Here is a 24,543-nt window from a genome sequence, read left to right as displayed (position 1 = left end):
AACTGCTGTAGACCCGTGGACGTTTTGATGTTCCGCGATACTGTGCACGGATGTGCATACTGCAGGACATCGCAGGAGCTCAATGCATAACACAAGCAGGCCCAGATATCGTGAACTGCTGAGCAAGAGGGTTTTCAGGAAAGCAAAAACATTGCTTTAAACGAAGATGGACTGCTGCTTTACATTCGTGAATATGATCATTTTCATTCACCATAGAATAGCGCTCAGTGGTTTCACAATGTTGAAATCAGCATAGATGACTGAAATACATTCATATGGTGCATAACACATTCAGCTCTGTGCAATACCCATCCCAGGGTATCTAGGAATAAGCCACCTGCAGGGCTTAAAGATGTCGCTGTAAAGTCAATATTACTAGAGAACAGCAAACTATGTTTCAGTCTTAAAAAAATGCAGCACACGATTTATCCATTCTCATACGGTTTGACTTCTGTACATTTTGCTTGGGGTGTACTTTAAGCTTCTAAGAGGCATTAATCTTAAGTAAAAGAGCTGCATACTAGCTGTGCCTAATGTGTGGCCGAGGCTCTGCATGTTTATCCCACAAGCACACAAAGGGATACTGCCTTGCGAAAGCAGGGTCTCTGTGCTGGCAAAAATGTTTCCAGCTTTGAGCTTGCTTCTGAGTTAAGGGAGTAGGTGGTGATAAGTGGCCCTTAACTTGGCAGGCCTAGACGTCAGGGAAACACTGCCGCATTTGCTGGTTACTGCTGTTTGTTACGAATTGTTCTCGGCCTCATTTTTTTTCTTAAATGAATCAATTCTGATCAGTTTTAAGAAAAGATGTGCCGAGTCAGACGGGTACACTACAGATGTCAGTGGCAACAGTAAATATAATCTAATGCCTCTGACTACTTTCCTTATCAATTAAGTGAAAACCCAAAAGCTTTAAAAACGGCATTTCTCTTACACAGTACATTTTTCTCTTATATAAATATAATATTGAAGTTGAATATTAGGGTTTATTTGTTCTCAATCTCGACTTCAGAGAAATAGGATTTAAAAAAAAAATGAAAACATGAATAGAATAGCCAGATTTCATAGGGCATACATATGAATGAGTGCCCTATGATGCAGCCTATTTATGACATAAATCCTGAATAAATGAAAGAACGGGGAAGTATAAACTATGATTTACCAAGCAAAATAAGTTTACATTATCCCATAGGAAGAGAAAAGCCCCAATTCCTTAAGGCTTCTGTTATCAGAGGAAAAATGTTATTCTGGAAAAGTTGCTCCAGTATTTATAAACCCAACAGGACATTTCATTTTAGACAGAAACAACCTTGCCAGCTAATTTTTAATTACATTTGAATATATTTTCATTAAAATAGCTAGCACATAATTCTAGAAACCCTAAAACAAAATTGTACTGGCTGAAAGTACAGATCTAATAACTTTGAGAAGCTTCATTAAGTGCTATTGCCCCATCTAATTATTCCCAGAGATAAAGGAGCAGAATTGTAAGGGCCTGGTACAATTTAGGAGCTCATTTATAAATGCAGGGAGAGGCGCAGTGCAAAATAGGGTTTGAACTGCGCCTCAGTGCTAAACCTTGCAATAATATACAGTGCATGTAAGCACCTTTCCCCTCTCAGCAGGATCGGTGTCAGTGCTTTTTACAGGCTAGCATTTGCTTCTGCCATCATACAGGTTAGAGACTGGTGGGGAAAGAAGGGTTGGGGTAGTTCCCGTTGCTTTTTAAAAAAGATAAACCTAAAACTGTCCCAATGGAGACATTTCCTTACTGTTCGGTGTATTTAATTTAGAAGTTATTTTTTTGCAATAGATACAAATTCATCAAGAAACCTGGTCCTGTGTGTTTGATAAATTATACAGTAAATCTTTTCTAAGAAAGAACTGGAACCTTTTTTTTTTTTTTTGCAAAAATGAAAACATTAAGGTTTATTGACTTAGTTTATGCTTCATTTTTTCACAATCCATGTATCTGCTTCTTATCACATAAAAATCTTTTGAAAGGAAAACAGCTTGAAATTAATGCATAAATAAAGAGTACATTTAAATATAATGCAATAAAAATAATCTCACATTGGATATCCACAATCAATATGTATGCAATGGAGACAGTATACAGAAATGCATCTCATGATTATTCAGGGTGGACTTCCTGAAAATTTGACTGGCTTCAGTACTCAAGGACTAGGCTTGCCTATCCCTGGTCTGTTTTATGGAGTTTGCATGGTCTCCACTGGCAAGCCCAGTATGAACATGTTAGGACCCCAGAGTATTTTCAGAGTGCCCATGCTTTGTTGGATGTTAGGGTATTTGTTTCCAGAAAGAGCACAGCCTGGGGCAATTCCAACAGACATGGCTCATAAACCTGCTTCTGCCATAATTTCTCCAACATCAACCTGCAAATTTCAGACAAATCTTATGTAGTTAAGGTATCTTATGAAATCTTATGAAAGTTAAGGTATCAGTGTAACAAAACTTTATATCCATATATTTAATATTTTGTTTAGATGTATTGGGCTGGGTATGATGCAATTCCTGCAGAAATCTGTAGAAGAATAAATCCATAGTTTCAAAATTATCCATATCTTGAAAAGTACAATTTCTTGTTGAAACTTTCTCCCTAAGCAACTGAGGGAGATAGGAAAGATAACTATACTGTATTGTGTGGTTTCATCTCCATTTTGTTCAAATGAAACGTCAGTATAAAGTGCAGTGCTTCTGAAACCAAGAAACAGGAACCATGCTCTGAGAAAGCAGATGCAAATTGCTGTTTGAATTGTAACTCTCACATGTATGCTGGCTTTATCTCTATTGCAATTGATATCAAAAGCAAGCAACTGCTGTCCATAACGGTTCTTTGTTATTGTATATGTAAAATCATAATCCCCACAACTCCTTCTTTTAATTTCAATTGTACTTTTGGTCTGGCAGTTTCCTCCTGTTCCCTTAGGCTTCCAGCTCAGTCTCTGATCTGGCCCAGTGACAATGCTGCATACTATTGTGAAGAGGACATGGGTTTAAGTCCCAGGTCAGATTTTACACTTTCTGGGTCAACCAAGGTTAGGGCCAGATTTAGGACCCATTATTGCAGGGTTAAAGAAGGAACCCTGCGGCATGTTTCTGGCTTAGGAGTGTCATTATGATGACTGAGCTAGATGAAAGGAGATAGAAAATAGGCAAAAAAAAAAAAAAAATCTCTTGGTGGATGCAAATGTAGGCTTATGGCACCAGATCCTTCACATGATTCTGACTGAGCTAGAAGCTTGGAGGACCAGGAGACAACTGCAAGGTCAAAAAGACAATAAGCACTTATTTTGGCCAAAGACGCTATGCGCCTTCACTTGCAACCACCAGGGGTATTTCCCTATGTTTTGTTTTTAAAACCTTCCTTAGTCTAGCCATAGTAGTGATGGCACTTGGCCGAGAGCCACAGGCCACAATTTCTTCCATACAGGACTGATTCTTCCAGTGGATAAACTAGGTGATCACCTAGAGAGCTACAAATTTGCAGTGCAGCAGCAAACAGCTGTTCTTACTGCTGCAGCCCTTCTCTGCTTATTCTTTAGGATCCTAAATATAGGTGAATTTTCAGATACATAAGGACTTGATATGCCATACTGGCACACCAAGAGTCCATAAAGCCCAGTATCCTGTTTCCAACAGTGGCCAATCCAAGTACCCAAACATTAGACAGATCACCATTGCTTATTAATTACTGCCATAGCAGTTTATGGATTTATCCTCTAGGAACTTATCTATCAAACCATGTCTATCTAAATGTTTTGTGATTTTATTCTTTATAAGAGTTTCCACAATCTTTCCTGGCACTGAAGTTAGGCTCACCGGTCTATAGTTTCCCGGATCACCCCTGGATCCATTTTTAAATATTGGGGTTACATTGGCCATCTTCCAATCTTCAGGTACATCGGATGATTTTAATGATAAGTTACAAATTTTTACTGAGGCCAATATAAAAAAAAAAAAGGTTGAACTCCTAAATTTAGGAACCTATTTTTAGTTGAACCAAGAAGGCTACATTTTTGGTACCCTCAAAAATATGCAACCTGCATGTATACTCTTATCAATGTCCCACAGGCTTTAAATGTTGCTTAGATGGCAATGCTGGAAGTGGCCAGATTGTGGTAGGAGTATACTGTGATCAAGGGCAGGCTACGGGTTTTTGAGGGTGCCAGGTGGGGAGAAGGTTAGGGTAGGGGTGCTGGGGGAGGATAGGGATGGGGAAGAGAAGCCGGCCAGAGGTAAGTAACTGTAGCTGAACTGGGGGGAGGGGAGAGCTGCGGCAATCCTGCTCTGTAAACAAATTTTGTAAACAAGTTTGAGGGGCTTTGGAGGGGGGGAGGATGATTGGGCTGGATGGGGGTGGGTAATTGGGTCACTAGGCTTGATTGAGTCTTTTTTTTTTTACTCATTTTCACTCCGTTCAGTTCTTACTGGTTATATTCTTTGAATATCGCCAATACTCATGTAGCCGGATAACTTTAATGCAACTGGCGATATTGAAAAGATGGCCAGTTAAGTTTAAAGTTATACTGCTAAAGATAGCAGATAACTTTATTCAAGGATACTCAGTGAGATGTTTTTCCAACTGAATAACCAGAATAAATTATCCGGCTAACTAGCTGGATAAGTTATCCATTTATTATATTCAACGCTTTGATTTACCTTTGTAAAATGTTGCAATTAATTAACCAAATAAATAACTAGATATTTTTAAAAATCTTTGCCTCATAGTTATTCTAAATAGTCTTTGAAGGTAAAGTCTGATGGCTCTGCTTTCTAAAATATTTCTCCATTTTTCTCATTTGTAAAACTCTTTTGAAAATAGGGCTCTATGGTTATTTCTTTGCCTGTTCAACTGTTGGTATTTTTAGAACTTATGAGTGCATTATGCCTTTCAATTAAGACCATAGTGAGTCTATACAGTTCTAATTTTTTTTTCACAGGTAACAGAGTAACAGTAATGACGGCAGAAAAAGACCAAATGTCCATCCAGTCTGTGTTATAAATCTGATGCTTGATGGGAGGAGCAGTCAGATAGGAGGAGCAATCTGATATATCTCTGATGTTAGTTAGACTGCGGAGTAGCAATCTGATATAGTTGTGGGTGGATCCCTGGGCCGATGGCAGATGCCTACGCCCTCCGGAGGATACCCCGAGAGGGACCACCGGCTAGGCTAGAATATGGAGACACACATATTAGTTCTTTTATTAAACAGGGTATTAGAAACCACCAGAGGAGGCAGTAGTGAGCTGATATGCCCAGCAAGGCTGTAGTCCCTCAGGTACTGGAACAATGATCCCAGGATGGCTGAGCTGTTGAGAAACTGTAGAAAGTGAGTAGGCAGAGTTCATGAATAGAACTAGATGACAAAACTCACGTAAGGTCTCAAGTAAGCTCAGGAGCTGGAAAGGATTAGGCCCTTGAGGAGCGAGTACCTGGTTCCAGGGAAAGCTCTGAGAGAGCGATGGTAACTCACAATTGTTTGTGGCAGGGAAAGCTTCCAGGCAGTAGAGAATCTTCAGAGTGTCCAGGAACATGGGCCCTCGAGGAGCGAGTACTGGTTTCTATCTGCAATCTGAAAATAAAGAAAAGAGCGAGGCCCCCGAGGAGCGGGTATATTTGGTAAGTCCGAGGAGGCAGAGTAGCTTGGAATGAATCTCCTTGCGTATCCTTATCCGATTCTGTATCTTTGCTAACTCAGGGCCTTATTTTCCAAACGTATCGCACGCGGTAAGGGACTTTTCACACGCGAAATGTCCCTTTTCGCATGCGATACCAAAATGGGGGCGGAGTCGGCCCCGGAAGAGGAGTCGGGGCGTCACCAGGGCCGACTGCGACAAACGGCGCGCACAGCGAAAAGGTAGGTGCCTTTTCGCTGCCTATTTCGCTCCCAATAGCTTCACCTCCTATGGTGGCGCTATTGGGTGCGAAATTGGCAGCGATCGTACCGCGACAGTGCGATCGCTGCCGGCTAGCGCAAGCCCGCCCCCCACCCCTCATCTTCTAAAGTATCACAGGCCTGCGATACTTTAGAAAATGAGGCCCTCTGTTAGCGTTTTCAAAGACCTTTAAATATTGGAAGCAGATGATGTCATCTCAGGGGGACGCCCCTGAGGTTCACGCCCTTGCTGGTACAAGAGTCGGGACGCGGGCGCCCTAGGCATCAGGACAAGATGGCGGAGTTGCAGCGTCGAGCCGGTCCTGGGATGCTGGAAGGAGACGGCATGGAGACGCTGCGGCAGCCAGCCGTCCATCAGACCCGGAGGGAGTCGCCACAGAGGTAAAGAGGGCGGAGTGAGGGCGTCGAGCAGCGACGGTCGCAACAGTCTACTCAGCAAGCTTCTTAAGGTAAGTTAGCCAGCAAATATGCGCATGTGTTGCACCAATTTTCAAAGAAAACTTACACACATGAATTCACTTTAAAAATTATCCTAGGAAAATTACATGCGCACCTGCTATTTTGGTGCACACAGTTTGGCTGAGAATTTACACACATAGGGGTTCATTTTAAAAGCAGCACGCAGCCATCCATGTGCGCTCAGTTCCCGGCATGCGCACACAGCCACACCAATTTTATAACATGCGCACGCCGGGAACCGCGTGCTGCTTTTAAAGTCAACCCCTAGGTGTGTAAATTGAGGGAGAGAATCTTTATAAGGCTCTCATATTAGTCAACCATTTACATCACTGTAGGAGGGTCAACCAGCAACTCAAGGTGAGGTTTTGGGAGCCACATTAAACCTCATTTGCAGAAGAGTTTTCCCAACAGGCACAGGGTAGCAACCCTTTTCAGAGCAAGGGCCTATTTATAGTTTACTCAGGTAATTGAATAATGATAGTAATATTCAGTAATAACAATAAACATGTTTTCCCAGTCTAATATTTAAAAATAAAAAATATTTACTGTAGTTTATTTTGCTTTTAGTTTAGTTCCAGCTATTTTATCTGAGACTTCTCAGTCATGAAGAGCTGAAATAGTCTGCAAAGTGGAGACATTTTGTTGCAAGACCTTAATAGCAAATTAACTTTAGCATTATCTGATTGCTGCACAGTAGGTGATCTTAATCCACAATTCATAGGTGATCTTGGTTAGTAGATTTTATAACTAAAAAGCTGAAAGTACCTTCAATAGGAAGTCTTAATATGTTTCATCCATTTGCTATTTAAAGCTTGAGTTAAATAACATTTTTCACCAACCATTCTGCATTATTTAAAATGTTTCCTAAAGGCTTTACTTTTCTTCTAGCTCCCTTGGGTTTGTTAGTTTTATGGTGCCATGAGTCTTTGTTTACTATTAGCCAGTGCCTTCCCCCAATTCTATATCCTTCTTCTGACTAGCCCAGCTATCAGTGTCTATCATTGGCCAGGTCCTACAGACTGCAGCTCTCTCCAGAACCTAATACATAAAATATTGACTGGCTAGTGGGTGTTGCTGTTGACTAATCGCTGGAGCCTCCTCTCTCAGAGGTTGTCAATGTTGCCTCTGAATCATCCCCAGCCCTGGCTGGCCAGAGAAATAGAAGCCAATCTTGGGAATACTCTGGACTAGCATTCCCCCTAACTTGTGAGGTGCACCTCCTTCTGCTTGCCTAGTGCTGCTCCAACCACCTAGGTTTGAAATGCATAGAGCTAGCAAATAGGTGAGCAGATGGGAATCAGAGATCCCTGCGCAGATTAATAGGATCATTAGGGATGTGCTTTCATTTCCAAAGGACAGGAAAATGTCAAATATATTTTTCATGTCATTTGTGCTGCTTTTACATCTGAAACAATATAAACCAAATAACATTTCTTTATGTTGTTTCTGTCATTTTGGATGGCTCCAATTTCAACCAGCCTTCACTTAAAAAAAAAAATGTCAACTCCAGGTCCCTCCTTCCACCCTCTCCCCACCTACATAACCTATGTACACTGTAAGCTGATTTGGGCCTCCAGCCAACTCCAACCCATACCTGAGCCATCCTCTCATCTTTGATCCCCCCGCCACAAGACCCCAAGCCGAGCTAGCAGCTGTAGTCTCCGTTACCTGCTCTGGCAGGTAATAGGAGACTACAGCTGCCAGCAAAATAGGGGAAGAGAAGGAAAGTAGCCTCTCATGATTTTTAATTGCATTTTCAGAAAAAAAACCCCCAAAACCTTTTAGAGAAAAATAGTATGGACCTAAGATTATGTATGACCTATAGTGCTACTACTTATGACTATGGCACAGTTGGCATGGCAGTCCACGAACAGAGTTTCTACTAAATGCTTACAGTGCTCTTCTCACAAAGAAAGGTAGATCAAGTGCTGTTTGATGATAGGTAAGAACCTATCTAGAACAGAGTGCTTCTTTTCATTATTTACATTGCTCTCACTTAGATACTTAGATAAAATATTGCCCCTAAATGAACATTCTGATAGATTCTTCTCTAGCAAACATGTTGTCAAAGTCTTCAGCTATCCATTGTAGTCCTCGGCTATTCATGTCGCCAAGATTTTCAGCTGTCCAACACAGCCATGTTTTGCTGCTCAGGCTTTCTTGAGGAGATTGCTGTGACCGCCACAGCTGAAATATCTCAGTTGTTTGACATCACAAGGAATTATCAGCCTCAAATGAGACCACTCATCGGTGGTGGGCACATGTTTTGGGCAGCATTTTATGATTATTTGTGCTCCATACTGGATGAACCGGCATGGTTAAAAGGGGAGGTGAAAGAAGCTATTTTAGCCAAAAGATCTTCATTCAAAAATTGGAAGAAGGATCCAACAGAAGAAAATAGGATAAAGCATAAACACTGGCAAGTTAAATGTAAGACATTGATAAGACAGGCTAAGAGAGAATTTGAAAAGAAGTTGGCTGTAGAGGCAAAACCTCACAGTAAAAACATTTTAAAATATATCCGCAGAAAGCCTGTGAGCGAGTCAGTTGGACCGTTAGATGATCGAGGGGTTAAAAGGGCACTTAGAGAAGATAAGGCCATCGCGGAAAGATTAAATGATTTCTTTGCTTCGGTGTTTACTGAAGAGGATGTTGGGGAGGTACCCGTAATGGAGAAGGTTTTCATGGGTAATGATTCAGATGGACTGAATCAAATCACGGTGAACCTAGAAGATGTGGTAGACCTGATTGACAAACTGAAGAGTAGTAAATCACCCGGACCGGATGATATACACCCCAGAGTTCTGAAGGAACTAAAAAATGAAATTTCAGACCTATTAGTAAAAATTTGTAACCTATCATTAAAATCATCCATTGTACCTGAAGACTGGAGGATAGCAAATGTAACCCCAATATTTAAAAAGGGCTCCAGGGGCGATCCAGGAAACTACAGACCGGTTAGCCTGACTTCAGTGCCAGGAAAAATAGTGGAAAATGTTCTAAACATCAAAATCACAGAACATATAGAAAGACATGGTTTAATGGAACAAAGTCAGCATGGCTTTACCCAGGGCAAGTCTTGCCTCACAAATCTGCTTCACTTTTTTGAAGGAGTTAATAAACATGTGGATAAAGATGAACCGGTAGATATAGTATACTTGGATTTTCAGAAGGCGTTTGACAAAGTTCCTCATGAGAGGCTTCTAGGAAAAGTAAAAAGTCATGGGATAGGTGGCGATGTCCTTTTGTGGACTGCAAACTGGCTAAAAGACAGGAAACAGAGAGTAGGATTAAATGGACAATTTTCGCAGTGGAAGGGAGTGGACAGTGGAGTGCCTCAGGGATCTGTATTGGGACCCTTACTTTTCAATATATTTATAAAATGATCTGGAAAGAAATACGACGAGTGAGATAATCAAATTTGCAGATGACACAAAATTGTTCAGAGTAGTTAAATCACAAGCAGATTGTGATAAATTGCAGGAAGACCTTGTGAGACTGGAAAATTGGGCATCCAAATGGCAGATGAAATTTAATGTGGATAAGTGCAAGGTGATGCATATAGGGAAAAATAACCCATGCTATAATTACACAATGTTGGGTTCCATATTAGGTGCTACAACCCAAGAAAGAGATCTAGGTGTCATAGTGGATAACACATTGAAATCGTCGGTTCAGTGTGCTGCGGCAGTCAAAAAAGCAAACAGAATGTTGGGAATTATTAGAAAGGGAATGGTGAATAAAACGGAAAATGTCATAATGCCTCTGTATCGCTCCATGGTGAGACCGCACCTTGAATACTGTGTACAATTCTGATCGCCGCATCTCAAAAAAGATATAATTGCGATGGAGAAGGTACAGAGAAGGGCTACCAAAATGATAAGGGGAATGAACAACTTCCCTACGAGGAAAGACTAAAGAGGTTAGGACTTTTCAGCTTGGAGAAGAGACAACTGAGGGGGGATATGATAGAGGTGTTTAAAATCATGAGAGGTCTAGAACGGGTAGATGTGAATCAGTTATTTACTCTTTCGGATAGTAGAAAGACTAGGGGGCATTCCATGAAGTTAGCATGGGGCACATTTAAAACTAATCGGAGAAAGTTCTTTTTTACTCAATGCACAATTAAACTCTGGAATTTGTTACCAGAGATGTGGTCAGTACAGTTAGTATAGCTGTGTTTAAAAAAGGATTGGATAAGTTCTTGGAGGAGAAGTCCATTACCTGCTATTAAGTTCACTTAGAGAATAGCCACTGACATTAGCAATGGTAACATGGAATAGACTTAGTTTTTGGGTACTTGCCAGGTTCTTATGGCCACTGTTGGAAACAGGATACTGGGCTTGATGGACCCTTGATGGACCCTTGGTCTGACCCAGTATGGCATTTTCTTATGTTCTTTTGAAATTCTTTTGGAAGCTGCAAAATATAAGATTTTAAATAAATAAATGTGATGATTAGGCGTGGAATCCCTAGCCCTTTTACACCATCATGAGAGTTACATGATCTATGAAACAAAGAAAATTCACTGTAGGGAATATTGCTTGGAATTTCATGACAGTTGTTAACAAATTACATTTAACAGGTACTGTTGTAGTATGTATAGCTTTTATTTCAATAAGTACAATCCTTTTATCTGAACAAAAACGACTGCCTTGTTACTTTGTGCAGGACTACTGAAGCTCATGTTATTAGTTGATGCCCTTGACATTTTTGTATTCTGCTCGTTTTTTTGGCAGCAAAAATATCTTCAGCTTGCAAGACAGCTCTTGCTCCTGAATCAGAATGATGCTTTCAGCTGAATGCCAACACAGCATCATGAAAGATTTATAAATATTGCTCAAGTTTACATGCTGCAAATTCAAAGGCACTCTTTCCAGTGGCTGCACCAGTCTAGCCCAGGCTTCTCATGGGCCTTCAGTTTCTCTATACCGATAAGTCTCTGAATCTGTTTTGACAAATATTTGGATTAATTTCATAGTGGTTTAGAATAGCTTACTTTAGTCTTTGGTAATCCTTACTCTTATCTACACTAAAACTGTGATGTGTAGTGTAACATTCACTTAAAAGCTGTGTTAATAAAGTTGTTAGCAAAGGTCATGGAGCCCCACAGGGTGCTCTCGGATAATAAAGAAATTCACTGTTCCTGTTATGACTGTGAGATTGAGTCTTTCTGGGATGGGGCCTAATTATACCTAAATAATCAGTACATAGCTGTCTAGCATGTGACAAAGACCACCATAAGTTTTCTGGATTTTACCAGTTAAACAAGATGTGATTCTTATTACCCACGGAGTTTCTGGCTATTGAAATGCTCTTGCCATCTATTCAAAAGAAGTTAAATATTTTTCAATTTTATTGTCTTAGGACAACAACTATTAGACAAGATTCTTTTAGCATTTACCCCTGTGAGTCTTTATTTACCCACAGGCATTCGTAGTAAAGTAGCTCCAAGCGTCATTGAGATAGACTCTGTAAGGATCCTTTCCAGAGGGGGAAGCCACATCAACAAGGCCCTACTGGTAGACACATGCTGTGTCAAAGCTCGTTATGAACATCAAGACACTCTTTTCTCCAACTTTCTTCAGTGTTGAATTAACTAAATAATGATAATAGTGCAGTGTATGCAGTGGGTCCACCCATACTTTATCATGAGACAGAATACTTCCTCAAATAAAAGAATACATTTTACAAGTTACATTAACTACTCAGGTAAGACTTTCTAGATTCTCACTTCTGGAAAGTGACACCATTGCTAGATAATCATGAAAGAGTTTCTTCCTTGCACAATTCCTCCTTCCAGTGTTTTTCAACAAAGTGTGCCACCTTCGCAATAAGGTTACTTGGATAGCCATACAGACTGCTGGCTATGTCTGCAGGTTCTCTGATGGGAAATACACCAAAGATCACATTAAGCATATTGCTTTCCACTTGAAATTTCCTGAGCCTATGCTGTATTAATCAAACTTCTTGAGATTTCTGCTTTTCCAGCATTTCTCTCACTTAGGACTATAGGGAACTCCTTATTCCTCACTGAGAATCTGCTCTTTTTCTCATCTACAGCACTTCTGGGAATTCCTGGAGAGCACTCCTTAATCCTGATTAACTAGATGGAGATTCTTTTTTACCCTCTACTTCCTTTTTCTTTCCAGAGAGATTTTCTCACCTTCTTAGCTTCTCTCCTTAGAGGAAAAAGGTTTTTCCTCTGACTCATAATCATCTCATACTCAGGTCCACACGATACATTTGGAGGTCAATTTTAAAACAATGTTTTTTCTGCAGAAACAGTGTTTTATAAAACTGCTCACTCAATATGCTGCTAAACATTTGGTCATACTACCTGTTCATGTATACATTTACCTGGACTGAGCAGAAATATTCCTGGAGGTGGGGCTGCGGAGGGATTTGCACTTACTTGCATGTCAGAAAATTCAGACATATGTATGTACATTTTCTCAAAACATTTTCATGCACATGATAACAGGCGAATTGTGTGTAGGCAAATTTGGTGGGAAAGTTTTCAAAGAGGACTCATTTACCTAAGTCTGCTTTAAAAATTTGTGTAGCTTATAGTATGTGCATAGTTGTCAGCAAACTTATGCATGATGTTACAAATTATCCCCTTAGGGGTTCTTTGTGCTGTCTATTACTACTACTGCTTAACATTTCTATAGTGTTACATGACATATGCAGCATTATACAAACACAAAAAAAGACAGTCATTGTCTCCTCTGCTCCTCCTGAAATTGACATCTCTCTTCCACTCTCTATTAGTCCAGCCATGTTAGCAGTTGCTCTATGCCTCCTATTGATGGTCCTGTGGTGGTGGTGGTAACGGGAGGTGGGGAGAATGAGAGAGGAGTGCTAGATTAGCTAATCTCTGCAGAATTGGATCCTCTAATTTTTTGGTCATTTTAGAATCCTGAACTGTAATTTTGTTGCTTAGAGTTTGGATCTGGTCCATCAAACCTCGACCCTTACCTCTTCAACTTTCATTGTTGCTTTTACAACCTCACCTTAGGGATACTTTCTTATTACTGATGTTCCTTGTGTTTGGAAGTGTAGGTCAGCTAGGATCCCAATTCTCATATCATAAATGGGTGTTCAGGCTTGAAGATTCAAGGCACAGGGTCAGGAGGCAACATTTCAGCTTAAAGAATAACCTGAACCTCTGACGTGGCCTTGACTTTACGAGGAGTAGCCTGGTGGTTAAAGCAGCAGGCAAAACCAGGGAAGTTAGCGTTCAAATCCTGCTGATGCTTCTTATGACGTTGGGCAAGTAATTTCTCCCTCTTTTGCCTCAGGTACAAACACTGTAAGCTCCCTGGGGCAGGGAAATGCATACAGCATCTGAATGTAATTTACCTTGAGCTATAATACAATAAACTTCAGGAGTGGAAAACAAAAAGAAACAATCCCACTCTATAAGGAGCAGAAAGAATCAAAATATAATGCTTGTGACCATCATACAACAGATGCAGACAGTAAGTCTGACTGAGGTCTGTTTTAGATATGTCACAGTATAATCATTGGTCACCAAAGTCCAACATGTTTTTTTATTGATAGAATTTTTCTTTATGCAGATAAAAATATCTTACAGTACTTACATGGATACTTATCCCAATATTCAACACTTGATCTGACATTGGCACAGTGTTTCAAAATCCCAAATTCTTCAACTGGGGTCCAGGGACAGGCAATGGCAGCTCAGTGTTTCTGCACAGGCAAACAAAAAGGAGACATTTTTAAAGAGGCAGTGGTGGGAGAAACTGACACACACAATGAAAATGAAAAAAAAATGCATGAGATCTTTATTAAAGAAAAAATTTCATAAAGTAAGCCACGCTATAGTTTCATTAAGGCTAGATAGAGATCCAATACAATGTTCTGTCACCACCACCTCTAGGAGACGACAAACCTGATCAATAATTGTCCATTTAAGTTGAGCAAACACATGATTCTTAGCCAAACAATGTTTCACTATGAGTGCTTGTGTCTGCAACATATTCATACAGCTGCAATGAAAGTCCTATACGCATTGCCCTTTGCATATGTCCTACATAAATGAGCAGAGGCACTGAAGTACATATACTACATATCGCAAAGTACAGTTAGTCTGGTTTCTACAAAACCACTTATAACCTGTGTTAGGATGGCATCACTGCGTCCCTGGTAAGATCATGGAACACATATCACACTGGCCAAATGAGAAGGGTCCCCACTGTTCAGGCAAATCAATGGAAGAAAAAGGCACAGCAGCACAATCCACATGGTCCCTTATATTGTTACTTCTCATGTAAGAGATTTGGGAAACTTCTCAAAAACTGGATGCATAGAAAGCACTTTCCAGCGTTGTATCATTGGTGATCCCACCCTAAGAGCCATATTAGAGAATCTTGAAGCACAGGTCAATTTATCAGATTTAGGTACAGATTTATACTGTAAAAGCTGAGCCCAGTCAGAGAACCTAGTCCTCTTGTATGCCTGTTCGATAACCTGCTTAGAATAGCCTTGCACCAAAAATCTAGTACATAGATCTTGAGATTGACGTTTAAACTCCACTAGATTAGAACAAAGTCGCTAAAGTCTTAAAAACTGTCCAAAACCGCACTTAAATGGACAAGGGTGAAAACTTTGAAACTATAACAAATTATTATGTTCAATGGGTTTATAAAAAAGCATGAACTAAATATATAAAAAATACTGCTGGGCTAACTTAGCAGCCTGAGATTTCAAAGAGAACTATGTTAACTTAGCATCAAGATGCCTTTTACATTCAAAACCTGCTATGGTATATCTTGATTTGGAAAAGATTGCAAGCATATTTACATGGATGCCTGGAATGTTCTCTCGAAGGAGGTGGCGGAGATAAAAACTGAAGTAATTCAAGAATGCATAGGAGAAACACAGGATTCCTAGAGGCAAGAGAGTGGTAATTAAGTTCTGGGGTAACATGCACACAGTTCAGCCTAAAATAGCTGTGGCATGATTGCACGGAGGGACTATGGTTAAAAATCAAACTTCAACGAGCATTTATTTATTTATAACTTTTTTTATACCGAAGTTCAATTAACGGAGTTAATTATCATTCCGGTTTACATTGCAACAAAACATTGACAGCATGGGGAAGATGGATATTTTATAACAGCCTCACTATCCTTAGCTGCTGTGGGGATTAATACAAAACTTTGTAGTAAATCATAGCAGACAGCCTGGATGTTGGCTTAAGGACTGGTCTCATAAGAATTAAAGTTGAAGATGGCAAGTCCTGAAACGGCTGACTAGCAGAGGTGGTGGAAGCCATCACTATAACAGATTTTGGGCATGATTAGGACAGATATGGAGATCAGTAATAGGAAATAGGTTGAGAGGCCTGGTAAAGAACATACTGGAGGGGGAGTTAATGTTGGGTTGCTTATGGGAATTTATATGTGTATCTACCCAACATGGATGAATCTCAACTGACAGACTGGATAGGTCATTTTGATATTTATCTGCTGTCACTTGCTATGAGGTCCAAATGCAAAAGCCCCGTGAGTAGCAAAATTACCTGGATATTCAACAGCACTGTAAAGAGGTATACATGTTAAAACCCCAGAACATCTTTAAAAGCCAGGACCAGGTATCTAGTTGGTTCATCTTAAAATCCAGTCAGAGTGGGAACTCAGTTCATAGGTCATTCCCCAAGCCAGGTGAATAAATATCTAGGCCCAGAGAGAAACAGGGAGGACTAGAACAGAAAAATGTTCAAAGAATTACGCCAAGACCCTGTACATTTAAATGTCTGACTTTTGATGGAGCATTGCTGAAATAATCAAGCCTGTTACTTTCTGTTATTGTAAATAATAAAAGTGTTTTCTGTTGGAAAAGCAGGAATCCAGGTCATTTCTGTTCTCTGGTAGTCCCCTCCCTAAATCCAAGAGTGCCCCATGCTATCACAAGCACTTATCCATGTAAAAGTGCCATTGAATATACCTGAATAAGGTTGTCCAGATAACTATGCTGCCCAGTGTGCTTTGAAATTGGAAAAAAAGGTAGCAGATCACTGGTACTCCGATCCCTCCTTCACTGCCACAAATAAATGTAACGGATGCTATGGTCATATTACCAGTAAGCCCTGGGTAATTCCTTATTGAACTAGATCAGTACAGGTTAGTGAAAAGCAGAGGCACCATTCTATACAGCCCATCCCTTTGAAGGTGCTGGAATAGCCAGCCCCTCTGAGAGTTTTTTAAAGAAGTTCTCTCCTGAGAGCTCTGGGAGGCAGTTTAGTTGATAGTTTTGGAGGAAGTTGGCATTGTTTTCCCTTTGAGTTGGATTTTTGGACTATCTGAAGGCCTGGGCTCCACTTTGCTTGGGTCTTTGGGTCAGGTTGGAGACTCCACTCGTGTAACCCACTCCATAAATGCAGGGTGGTTGTCCTGCGTTAGTTTTGTAGATTTTATCTTTCTGTTGTAAGAGAACAGTGAGACCCCATGGTGGTGCTCAGGGAGAGATCTTGGGGAAGCTTTTCTTTGGAGGGCCCTGGGTAGGGAAGACCTGCTACACTTTTCCTGGGACCTGGTATATCTGGAGCTGCCTGCTCCCACAGAGCTCCCTCCAATCTGGAATCTGGAGACAAGAACAAGATGCAAGAAAGAATACTTATTAACTGTAATAACCAGTTAAAGAACACTGAGGCCCCCCCCCCCCCCATCTGGAGTCTTCACCTCCTGGGGAGAGAGAAGGTTGGACTCTGTGCAGTGACTGTTTTGCCAGTTCAGCAAGTTTGGAAGGGGTTTTCTCTTTTTTCTACCAAGGAATACCCCTGCCCACCTAATGATCTCACTCATCCAAACCTTGGAGGGTGGAAGTCCCCTTTCTCTGGTGCACAGATTGAGGGAAGCGACTGTAATGTAAAAGCCACTGTGGTACTAAGGACTATGTTAACTGTGCCATTTACAAATTCAAATTCTCCTCAGTAAAGATTTTCATTTTTAGACATACCCAATGAAATCTCCGGGGTTTTATTTGGAAATACAGGCCACAGTGGGCTGAAAGGAAAAGATTACCCCTCCCCAGGGACAAAGATTAAAAATAAAGGTACTCCCTAGCACGCCGGGCCCTCAAAGGATAACCTTTCCCTCCACCCAACCAAGAATCCAGACCCTGAGAGAGAAGAGAGAATGTGTTTTAAGAGATAGCCTGGTTAGGTTTGAGCCCCAAAGAGTAACAATTCTTTTATGCAGTCAGCCTCCAGTGATGGGGTTACATAAAAAATACAGGGGGCCCAGAGATGCCCGATCCCACCCTTCCTGTCCCCCCTAGCTAAAGAAAAGCAGCTGTGCTCAAATTCCCCCCAAATAAAATTTGTCAGCCACATCCTCACCCCCTCTCTCCCCCACCCAAATAAGTGTGCATGAAGCCCAGGGGGAAGGGGAGAGGCTCTCTTTCCCTCCTGCTGAGCTGACACTTTAGTGCTGGCATAACTGACAGAACCTGACATTTAATGTTCATTTATTCACTGCACTCGGGGTGAACAGACCAATCCCTCTTCAGAACTCATTACTGAACAAGGATTAATTCCTTCCCTGTCAGTGAGTTCTGACTGAGGTTTGGTCCCTTCACTGCTGGCCACTATTTCTCTTTAGCTTGGGAGGTGGGAGGGAGGGGGAGAGTCAGGTGCTACTAGGCCCCATGCTTTTTTTTTGTTTCTTGCAGTTGAGAAGGAGGGGATCAGGGTGACAACTAGCCCACTTCTTTTTTTTCTCTACCTCCAGTAACTTTAAGACAGCTATTTAGCTAACCAGAGTTACTCGGATACGGTCTAGGTAGTACTGAATATCATAACGTGAAACTGTGTCCCAGGAACACCTTCAGGTCCACCTCATTATACCCAGCTAAATTTTGTTTCACGAGTTGACTGAACCAAATTTAGCTGGGGAACGGGAGGAAATATTAAAATCTATGCTTTTGTTTGGGTAACTCCAAAAGTTACCTGGACAAACCCTGTGAATATTAGCTTTCTTGAGGTAAATATTCAAAAGCCATTTAGAAGGATAACTCACAAGTTATCCATTGCCAAGTATCAGGAGGTCAAGTGATAGATGGACAAAGTATGTGGAAAGTATGAAATACCTCCAGTACCTGAATGTAAACCGATGTGATATCTCAGATTGAATGGCGGTATATAAAAATAATAACATTTTGCCCATTGTTAATGACAGGTTCTGAGCTTAAACATCCTTCCCTCAATATTCTCATTAAGAGAAGATATAATATGGACTGTTAATCTTCATTTGTTGTATATTTGATCATACGCCATGCAACAAGGCCAAACTACTCGAAAAGTGAGAACCAGATTAACTGAACACAAAAGTTGTTTGAACATGGGCAAAACATCAGCATCAATGGTTTCTCATTTTATTACAGCACTGACATGGACCATCATTGACCATGTTCCGAGGAATGAGAGGGTAAGTGACAGGTTCAAAAGATTGGCTATAGGAGAACAATTTTGGATCTTCAAGTTGGATACAGTAGCTCTCAAGGGTTTAAATGAGACAATTGACTGATTTGAAATAGGCTGAATTCATTCTGGCACCACTGGTTGAAATTGACATCAATCAAAATGAATTTGTGCTTGTGTGTGTGATTTCTGTTGCAGAAAGAAGGATCCATTTCAAAACAGAGGCAGACTCCCCTGATGCAGAGAATAAGATGTTGTGAACTCTTGAAATGCTGTTCAGCTTCAGGTGACCGGTCAATTTTACTCGCTCCTGTGATCAAGATAAGTCATGATTTTGAGTTTACAATAATACTATCCAATCAGGAAAAGACTATACTTTTATTTGAATAGAGAAAAATTAACATAAAATAACAGAGACTCAAGATGATAGTATTTCTCCGCGGCACCTAGGCTGTTGAGATTTAATAGTTTCAGGTCTCTATAACATATATAAATTTATGTTCATTTGATCCTGAGTACTAGGTTGTTCTATTTAAGTAGTAGACAAAGTTTAAACATGACATCTTTCTGCAATGTTTAATACATAATTACTATTTTCTGATTTTTTTAACAGATTGAAAATAAAACAGTGAATATGGCATGTGGAAACGTTTGACACCCTTTCAATTAATTCAATAGTACTTTAAAAAAAAAAAAAGGTTGTTAATAAGGCCCAAAAGGTTGATTGATTCATTAGGCCTTCAGTTAGTCAGGTGAAAATAATTCCACAGTTGAACAAATACCTCTCAGGTTGTCATTGTTGTTAAGTCTACTTTTATTAACCATGAGCAAATCCAAGCAGCATTTGAGTGAATTCCTTTACTAACACCTTCTTTCTTCGTCCACTCACTCAATTTCTAATCCAGTCCATCAGCTTGGAATCCATCCCAGGCTGCTCAGTTTATTCATGAGCCTCCTATGCAGGATAGTATCAAAAGCATGCCCTCTATCTAATTCTTCTAGAAGAAAAGATAAAGACTCTTAAAAAAGAAAAAAAATTAGATACAATGGCTTATTACATGGTTAATAAACAGTGAAAAGACAGGGGTACAATCTCTGAGGAGAATATAAAGAAACAAAATTTAAAGAAAAAGCATTAATCTGTCTGGAACCGCACTAAATTAATTGCTAGACATAGTAAGACACCTGTGTCACTGCGATAGGGCTCTAGATCTAAGAAAGCTCTCAACTGCTCTGGAATAAAGAAAATATAACAGTCACTATCCTTTTTGACAATACATTTACAGGGATACTGTAAAAGAAACATAGCACCTAAGAATATAGTTTTCTGCCTCATTGAAAGAAACCCTTTTTCTCCTTTCTTGAGTTATCTTAGAAATATCTGGAAACATACAAACATTAGAACCATGAAAGGATGAGTTTAAATGATGAAAATATTAATATCATGTTCAACTATTAATGATACAAGTGGCATTGGGTGGTCAATAACTTCTAAACCAGATTGCTCAAGGAAATTGGTTAGATTCTGAATTTCAAAAGAAACTCCCCCAGTCTCAGGCAAATGACTTTCTCCAGAGGATGTCGGAAAAAAGAAAACCTTATTTATAGGAGGGAGTTTAGCCTCAAGAATCAAGAGAACCTTTCGCAAATATCTCTTAAAGGTAAACAAAGGATGTTCTCGCAGAATACAAGGAAAATTTAAAAGTCTAAGATTTAATTGACGATTCCAATTTTCCAGGTGCTCAAGCCTTCTTGATAAAGCATTTCTATCTTTTTTTTTTTTTTGTAATGTAATGTTTATTAATGACCATGAACAAAAGAAGAGTGTATACAAACACAGTAATCATGTGAACAACATTCGCACAAGAAGAAGGTATACAAGCACAAGAAGCGTATAAATGGCATACAGGAAATATATATGATGAAATGACCTATGAATCGAGTGACGTGACCAGAGAGAACCTTACATACTGGTCGTACCTAGCATTACCAATAAGAAAGCATTTCTATCTTTAATAATTGCTTCCTTAAACTGAAGACGTTCTGAAGTGTCTGCTTCTAACTTTCCAACTGAAGTTTTCAGAGCTTGCAAAGATTCTTCTTGAGCTTTAATTTTGGAATCTAATGAACCTGTAAGCGTATCAATGTTTATATTGCAAGTTTTAATGGCAATTGCAAGTCCTGCAGTTAGTTCCCATAGTGTATCAAGCGTTACAACTGCTGGCTTAATTGGAGAGATCATCAACTCATCCGGGGGCTGAGAGGTTCCTTCAGTTGGTGAAGACATCGATGGAACCCCACAGATAGCAGAAACAGTCCCCGGATTTCCTTCTTCTTGTCCAGGCTGTGTAGATGGCTCATCAACTTCTTCTCACGGCTCACTGTGTGCTCCCTCCTGTGGCATCAGAATGTTGACATCATTGGTTAGTGACACCGACTGCACTACAGGAGCCAGTGGCGGTCTAGCTTCGGTGGGGCAGAAGGAAACCTCACCCCCAGGTGAAAATGACTATCTTCCATCAGTTCTCACAGCAGGAGATACCCCCCCAAGTTTGGCAGTTCCCAGAATCATAAAGGTGGTAATGAGCTTCTAATTCTCAAAGTGAACAGCGAGTGAGGGAAAAACACTCACTTTGCCCTTGCGATTTGGTGGCATTGCGACATAGGTAAGCAGAAAAGGAAAAGGCAAGATGGATCAATGCTCAAATGTAGCTCTGTTCAGGACACCATCTTGTGCCCAGGGATGGATCTTCTGCAAAGTTTTTGATATGGTCTTACTCAGGAGGCTTCCACCTGCCATCCCTTTCCTCTAGTTTAAACATTTGCCAATATATTTCTGAATTTCTCACTTAGAATTAATCTTTTTTCCTCACCATGGAAAGATGTAGGACACCATTATATTGGAACCTGTTGTTTGATGTACAGCCCAAGCCATTTACATAACTAAAACCTTTTTCCTTAACACTAGACTTTGAGTTATGTATTGAAGTTGGTCATAGGATATAGTCTTTCCTCTCTTTTTCCATGAACAGGCACTACCTCTGAATACAGCTAGATAAAGTTAATTAAAGCATCCTCCAAATAATTTTAGCACAACACAAAACATTGCACTGATAATGAAAATCCAGAGTTGAGGAAGTGTTTTTTTTTAAGATAGGTCAGATGAAAGTCCATCAAGCCTAGCATCCTGTCTCCAACAGTGGCCAATCCAGGTTGCAAGAACCTGGCAGATCCCATAGATCTATTTTCTGTTACTTACTCCCAGGGATAGCAATAGTTTTCCTTAGTCTACCTGGCTAATAATATGTTTTGGACTTTTCCTCTAGGAACTTATCCAAGCTTCTTTTAAACCCCACTATGCTGGTCATCTTGACTGCTCATTCTGGTAACAGATTCCAGAGTTTACTTGTGTGCTGAGTGAAAAAGTGCTTTCTACTATTTGTTTTAAATTTCCTAGTTGCTAGCTTCATGGAGTGTTCCCTTGTTTTAATATTTTTGAAAGGGTAAATAACCATCCTTTGTTTAGTTGTTTCTTTCTCAAGATGAAGAGTTCTAGCCTGCAAAACCTCTCACCACAGGACAGCCGTTCCATCCCCTTTATAGTTTTTGTCATCTTCCTTTGCTCCTTTCCTAGTTCCGCTATGTCTTTTTTGAGATGGGGCAACCTGAATTGCATACAATACTCAAGGTGTGGTCACACGATGGCTCGATACAGATGCAATATGATATTTTCCGTTTTATTCTCCATTCCTCAGGCTAATGACATTTTCATTGAAAAAAGAAAATGCTTTCAATAGCTACAAATAACAGTTCAAAGATTTCCTTTGAATTTTAAACACTGGCATCAGGATCAGATTTCAGCCTATTTCACTAAACATAGAAGTTAAAATCATACTACAGTTGTTTTGCTTAAGACCCACATCTGTAGCTTCTCTGTGTCCTGACTGTTACTGGATCCTTTTGATCCAGGGAAGGTCCCTCACTAATAATCACAACCTTCAGCTTAATATATGGTAGATGGAAACTGTCTGTACATTACTCACAGACAGAGAGGATCCCAAACAATTCAATATAAAACATACAATATGCAAAGCAATAATTTAACTATAGGTGACAAAATGCAAGCCATCTGGCCTTATAGAAAAATACAGGCTTTGTCTCTGTTCCAGCATTATCCAAGAGAGACACAGGGACTCATACTGGTATGAAGCTGAACCACAATCTTTAGTATTTAAACTAGAATAAATAGATCAAAGGCATAACCAAGAGCATCTGTATTCTGTGTTCATTTCCCTATCCCCAGATAAAACTACCCTCTTTCATTCCCTTTCCCAGCCCCTTCTGGCCTGGGTTAACTAGACAGAACAGCTTTACCAGTGGCTTGTCTCACAGTCAAGCCTAGGGATTACTTCAGTTACAACAGCTTGCTCCCTGTCAATCACAGACAGTAGCTGATTACCTTTTTCTATTTAATTCTGTCAGTGCAGGATAATTAATCCACTTTCACAGGGAGATATACACAGTTAACATACTTTAACCGATAACTTACTAGTATTTCCCCAGGCTATGAATCCATCAAGAGCTCTCACAATGAAGATTCTTTCAGTGTGTGTGCAGCCACCTCCTTGCTCATCTCACAAACACAAGAGTGAAAGACACAGAGCAAGATTCTCCCAGCCTAGGCAGGTTTTTTCAGGAGTTGCACACCTATCATCCAATTGGGACTTCCTAGCTAAGAGACGACTTCAATAAAAAGGGGAGAACAAGACAACAATCAGCAATCGGCATAACAACCTTTTGTTGAGATCTTTTTTTTATCCATTTTATTTTTCTTATTGTTTTAGAACATAGACAATTGGGACGAGAACCCCAAATAATAAAATGCACCCTTGGAGGGAAGAAGTTGGGCTCGCCCATCAAAAAGGCCACAGAGGTCAGTTTAAAACCAGCATTTGAATGGAAAGCTATGTCCAAATAACAATGTGATATGAATGTGTGGACTGAACTCCAAATCACAGCTTTGCAAATCTCCTCAAAGGAGGTAGACTTTAGAATGACAAGCAACGTCACCTTGGTCCTAACATGATGAGCCTTGATTTGCGTTTCTACGATCAATTCTGCCTTGGCATAAGAGGAGATGCAGTCTATTACCCAGCTGAAAATGACATGCTTTGTCACCGCTTTGACAGGTTTATTGGGATGAAGGGAAACAAATCCGATGAACTTTTTAATGGCTTGAGTCTGGCTTCAGATACAAAGTGACAGCAGTTCTGCAATCTGAAGAATGGAAGGCTGCCTCATCCTTATAGACATGCAGCTGAAGTAAGAATGTTGGTAGGTTGTAAGATGAAAGTTAGATGGAAGTTTGACATTACTCTTAGACAGAAACTTGGGATTTGTGTGAAGCACTACCCTATTATATTGACATCTAGTATAAGGTGGATAAGTTAATAGGGCCTGGAGCTCACTTACTTTGCAGATTGAAATGATCGCTCCCAAAAGAGCAATATTCCAGGTCAGATACTTGAGCTCATAAGAGGTTCCAGAGGGCTTTTTTCAATTGGGTTAGAACCCATGATAATGCAGGAGGCTTGAATTGAAGCAAACCCCAAATGAATTTCTCAACTAAATCCTGTACAAAAATTGGGATTCCTTCTACATGGCAGTGATCAGAGCTATTTGCACTCAATTGAATCCTAACAGTTTTGGTTTCCAGAC

The 24,543-nt window shown here is 40.1% G+C and overlaps 1 protein-coding gene across 1 annotated transcript in view; it reads left to right on the top strand.

Annotated features, from left to right (window-relative positions):
* LOC115100177 overlaps positions 1 to 24,543 on the top strand; it is a 214,347-nt gene that overhangs the window by 2,899 nt on the left and 186,905 nt on the right. Inside the window, exon 2 of the mRNA XM_029618474.1 lies at positions 19,024 to 19,111. The gene's annotated coding sequence lies outside the window, so the exon portion shown is untranslated. The remainder of the gene's footprint in view (positions 1 to 19,023; positions 19,112 to 24,543) is intronic.

The sequence above is a fragment of the Rhinatrema bivittatum genome, chromosome 10, assembly GCF_901001135.1.
Source record: "Rhinatrema bivittatum chromosome 10, aRhiBiv1.1, whole genome shotgun sequence".
NCBI lineage: Eukaryota > Metazoa > Chordata > Amphibia > Gymnophiona > Rhinatrematidae > Rhinatrema > Rhinatrema bivittatum.
Note: the sequence above shows the minus strand (reverse complement) of the source record. Positions and strands in the feature narration are given on the sequence as shown.